The following is a 5,294-nucleotide window of genomic DNA, read 5'->3' as shown; positions in this document are numbered from 1 at the left end:
TCGGGGCGCTTGGCCTCACAAAAGCTAAGTCGCCCGGGTACCCGTATCTCCAATAAAGCCTCTTGCGGTTTTGCATCCAAGCTTGTGGTCTCGCTGATTCCTGGGTGCGGGTCTCCCTCTACGAAAGTACCTCTTCGGGGGTCTTTCACATTCACCTAGCATGCACAAGGCTTTCAGTTCAATACTCTCTGTACTGAAAAACCTTCTGTTTGGTTTCTTTATTCAGCTTCACCTATTCTCTATCTCCAGAATGTCCTGTGTTGAAAATATATTCTACCTGCCCCTAATAGCTATTCTAGTTGAGGCTAAAGAAGACACACCTTCCAACCCCTCAGCATCTTAGCTGTTTTCGATGGTTATGAGTCGGGATAAGATGCTGCTCAGGGCCCATGGGCAGGAAAGCTGCTGACTGGTAGCTCCACTGCTTCACTAGAACCAAACAGAAAATGTTCCCAGCCAAGGCTACATATTCCACCTAGCACTGGCTGTGGCCATCAGCCTGCCATCTCCTCCATGGCCCAGATGTCAGAGGTATATAGCAAAACCCATGAAGTGCATGATGATGGATGCTGTTTGTGTCATGAACAAATGGTCCTTTTATGTCTCCTTGGGAAAGCCAAACTGGATTTTTTTTCCCTCAAGACTACTCCCAAATCACTGGTTTTGTGCCTTTTTCAACTGCCTTGAGCAAATTATAAATAGATCTCTATGTAGAAGACTTTGCAAAGAGATGTAAACATACTCTCCAAGTCCACACCTCCTTTCTCCCTGGAGGACAGTAGAGAGCCACCCACCAAGGCAGCCCCTCCAGATGATAGAGGACACAGTTAAACCTAAGTGGGGCCACCTCACCTATGAGGGCCACAGACAGAAGCACTGAATGACAGGACAACAGCCAATAGGAGGACACAGCCACCAAAAGTTGAGTTCCCAGGAAAAATAGGCAATGATGTCTAGAGCAAACACCACTCCTTTTGAAGGTATTCCCTGATCCAATGTGGCTACTTACTGTCTTCACTAGTGTAAGTAACCCGGTGATGTTCTGGACACAGATGGCAGCTGAGTTCCACCACAATGGACACTCACAAGGGTGCACTGTTCTCACCCAAACCAGCCCTCCCACACTGTAACTGTCTGGCATATACAGGCACCTGCTAAGAACCAATCGACTCTTCACTTTGGATGGAAAACTTCTTTTTTTTTTTTTTTTTTTTTTTTGCTGTTTTCTCCTGAAGACACCACGACTTAGCATATAAGAGAATTTATTTTCATAGATTTTAAAAATATTTTAACATCATTCTCTATTTTTACACTGAAGTGACCGCCTTTCCCTCTAGCCCTCCCAGAAGAGAAGAGACACCAGCTGCAAATGGCAGGTGAGGTGATATGAGAGGAACTTTGAGGTGACTGCTGCAAGCTCACCAGGGGATGCTGAGCCTCCTGTCCAGGGTTCCCAGAACTCTCCATGCTCAGACAGCCTTCTCAAAATCATGAAATTAATGATCTTCAAAGTGCAGTCTTTTACATTGTTGGTGAATATGTAGTAATCTCATACCAGGGTTAAGACAAACAAACCAAAAAAGGGAAAAGGTTTCCCATTATCTCCTCCAGGCTGCCCACCCTAGCCCCCTGACAGGCGGCATGCCAGGTCTGGGAATGAGGGGAGGGACAGGAGGCTGCCAGTCAGGGGGAAGAGCTGCAGGTGGGTAGCTGGCTGGTGACAAAGCCAAGCCTGGAGGAGGGTGAGGAGGGACTGCACGAGTGGGGGGCAGGATTGAAGGTGGGGGTGGGCAATTGGGATTGTAGATAGGGGGATGTGGAGGGTAGCCTGGGGTAGGGAGAGGTATGGTGGGTGGGCAGAAGAAAGCTGGGGGTGTAGGGACAAGAGGTGGAGGTGGGTTGGGGGAGTTGCCATGGGAGTGGTAGGGAAGGTGAGCAGATGGGCCATAGGCTGGGGGCAGGGCACCATAGGAGAGTCCCTCGGGCTTCATCATGGACTGAAGGTCCCAGGAGCCCTCTCCTGATGTGTACGAGCTGGTGGTAGACATCACAGTCACGCACCTGGAAGGTGGTAGGAGTGGAGGCCAATGTGGCAATGGTGGAGGTTTGTGCACAGGGACGGGATCCGCTGGAGGAGGAATTTGGATTTTGGGGAGATCACTTGCTTCCACTGGACCAGTTGCTTCAGCCTCACCTGAGGCAGGAGGAAGGGGAGGCTTCCAGTGTGGAGACAATGGTGGGTGAGTGGTCTCAAGTTTGGGATTAGGTGGTGGTTCTGTGACTTTGTTCTCTTCCTTGGTAGAAATCACCAGGTCTTGAGCACTGTGGTACTTGAGCTGTGGGTACTCTTTCCTGGGCTGCTGTGCTCCCTGCCACTGCTGCTGCTGGGCCGACTGCTGGGAGTCCTTCTGATGAGGCTGTGCTGCTTCAGAGCCTTGAGATGGCTGCGACTTTGCTATTTGTGGCACTGGTGGTGCAGCCTGAAGAGATGTAGGCTGCTGCAGCTGATCAGAGCTGGGGTGAGGCATCTGTTGCTTCTCTGGTGAGTAAAGATCAAGGATCTGGTGGCAGATGTCTTCCAGAACATCAACAGGGACATCTTCAACAAACTGTTCCCACCATCTGCTGTACCTGGGTTTGGAGGTCCACTCTTGTATTTTATATTTGTGCAAACGTTCCGCAAGATACATCACTGCTACAGCGATGATCTCCGGCTCCCACTGTAGTGACAAGGTGGTACAGAGACTGTCATTTATAAATGTCCATGCCATCTGAATCATCTTATGAATTTTGTTTTCATCTCCTCGGAGCTCCTTTGCATATCTCAGTAGGAACTGGTAGGGATGCTCCACTTGTAAATCAAACTTTATGGTCTGCAGTAAGATCCTCTCCAGCACCATGACTTCTTCCTGTGGGTCTTCTCCAAACTCACCAAACTGGACATCGTTTAATAAACTTCGAGCCGTTCTGATGATATCTTTACATTTTTTTGGCGTTTCCTCTACTTTCCCAGCCAGAAAGAGACAACAAGCTCCAGTTACATATTGTGGGAATTGCTTGAAGGAATGAAACATATAGAATCGATGAAAATAGACGACTCCAGTTGCCAGGGTATCATAGTGTAACCCCAAACATTTACCCACATCAAAGATGAATCGAGCACCCTCTTGGCGGTACCGGGCCTCAGTAGTTGAATCAAGTCCTTCAAGTTGTGAGGGTGTATGGGCCAAGTCCTCCTTATCCCAGTACCAACATGGGTTTGTAGGGTCCAGGTTTGCTGATGTGACTGAAGGGCTGGAATTTTCTTTATTCTCCTCCATTGATAGAGTAGCTTTCTTCTTTCCAAAATGGCCTCTAGAATGTTACAATCTTCTCAGAATCTTTCTTTAAGACAACATCAAAAAAAAAAGAAAAGAAAAAGAAAACAGAAAGAAAAAGACAACATAAACCCCTTGCCTCAGGCAAACCCCGTAGAGACATCTCCCTTTCCTGACAGCAGCCATCTTGGATGTGCAATGTCCAGGGTCAAGTTCTATGACAATGACTTATCCACCACGGATGTGCTGTGTAATTTTCTACAGCACACAGGGAACATAAAAAAGATGGCTATTAGCAGGCTGCTGGTGGCCCAAGCCTTTAATCCCAACACTCCTGAGACAGAGGAAGGTGGATCTTTGTGAGATCAAGGCCAGCCTGGTCTATAGAGTGAGTGCCAGGACAGCATCCAAAAAATACAGAGAAACCCTGTCTCGAAAAACAAACAAACAAAAAAAAAGAAAAAAAAAAAGAAAAAGAAAAAGATGGCTATAGAGCATTACCCTGCCCCTCTGGAGTGCTATGACCCAACTTGGGGTTACATCCTCAGAGACAGATTTCCTCAACTTTGTTCTGCGTTTGTGTATACACTTAGGGCCTTAAGGCAGTCCAATAGGGTCTTGTTTGCTACACGAGTCTACACATGTCATCAACGATGTGTGTATGATGAGCAGACCCATCTTTGTCTTTGCTGCAGTGAGAGGGAAATGTCAGGCTGGAGAGATGGCTCAGAGGTTAAGAGTACTGACTGCTCTTCCAGAGGTCCGGAGTTCGGTTTCCAACCACCACATGGTGGCTCACAACCATCCATTATGAGATCTGGTGTCCTCTTCTGGTGTGCAGATATACATGGAAGCAGAATATTGTATACATAATAAATGAATAAAATCTTTAAAAAAAAAAAGAGGGGCATGCCCTTTACCTCCTGTCATTAGTGATATCCTTCTTGTGTGTCTGTTGAGTGTTCTGTGTGCACAGATATGTTACACTGCAGTGAACAATGATACACACCTCCCCATGAAGGAAGTTTGGGATGAGCAATTGCCAAGGAGTCAAAAATATGTGGTCTACAGGTCTAGTTGAGCCCTTCCTCCACAGAACAAATAAAAACACTAATTTCAATGGAGCACAGTATAAGAGAACATGCTAGTGACCTTAGCACCTTGAGACTGAGGGTCTTGATTTCCAGCCTACCCAGAACCACATGGACAGTTCAAGGACAGCTTAAACAACTAGGAATCTCTTGTCTCAAAACAATCAACAATCACACTTGAGATAAAAAGCTATCATACTGTGATAAGACCACGTGGAAACACATAGATTAATAGAAATGGGTTAATAATTAAGACAGAGTTAGCCAAATAAGAAGCCTAGTCATCAACCAACAGATTCATAATTAAAAAAAAAAACAATCATAAAAAGACATTCGAGATGAAAGTAAAACTTCACTTAGAATTAAACCCAGTGTCTTCGGTGTGTTCATCTGATGAGACAGAAATCAGAATGTCCAGTCCAGTCTTAAGAATTTTTTTTCTTTTTCTTGTCGAGACAGGGTTTCTTGTGTAGCTTTGGAGCCTATCCTGGCACTTGCTCTGGAGACCAGGCTGGCCTCAAACTCACAGAGATCCTCGTGCCTCTGCCTCCCGAGTGCTGGAATTACAGCAGTCTTAAGTCTTAAAGTCCCCAGATCAAATTACACGCCTCAAGACCCAATGGAGGACAATTACTCACCAGTTCTGAGCACTTAAGTCAGGTCCCTTATCCCAGCTGAGTCACGCAGTTCCTCCATCTCTAGCTCCCTCAGTGTCTTGCTTGGCGCTCCTGAAGCCTTTATATCCTGCTCACCCTCCCTACTGCAGCCCCGCCTTCCAACCAAAGCTGCAATTTGATTGGATGGTTCAATCTGCACATGGTGGGTGGTTCTCAGTGAGTTCAAAACTAGCCTGATCTAATTGGATCCAATTCCAAACCAGTCAGGC

The 5,294-nt window shown here is 46.6% G+C and overlaps 1 non-coding gene across 1 annotated transcript; it reads right to left on the bottom strand.

The window, feature by feature from the left end:
- Positions 1-1,598: 1,598 nt before the first annotated feature.
- On the bottom strand, positions 1,599-3,320 carry LOC100753370. Its single transcript, XR_003479710.2, has one exon. It is a non-coding gene; the product is annotated as a cyclin-K (transcript).
- Between the last annotated feature and the right edge of the window lie 1,974 nt (positions 3,321-5,294).

Source organism: Cricetulus griseus (genome assembly GCF_003668045.3).
Source record: "Cricetulus griseus strain 17A/GY chromosome 1 unlocalized genomic scaffold, alternate assembly CriGri-PICRH-1.0 chr1_1, whole genome shotgun sequence".
Lineage (NCBI taxonomy): Eukaryota > Metazoa > Chordata > Mammalia > Rodentia > Cricetidae > Cricetulus > Cricetulus griseus.
The sequence above is the reverse complement of the archived record's forward strand: the minus strand, read 5'-3'. Positions and strand labels throughout refer to the sequence as shown.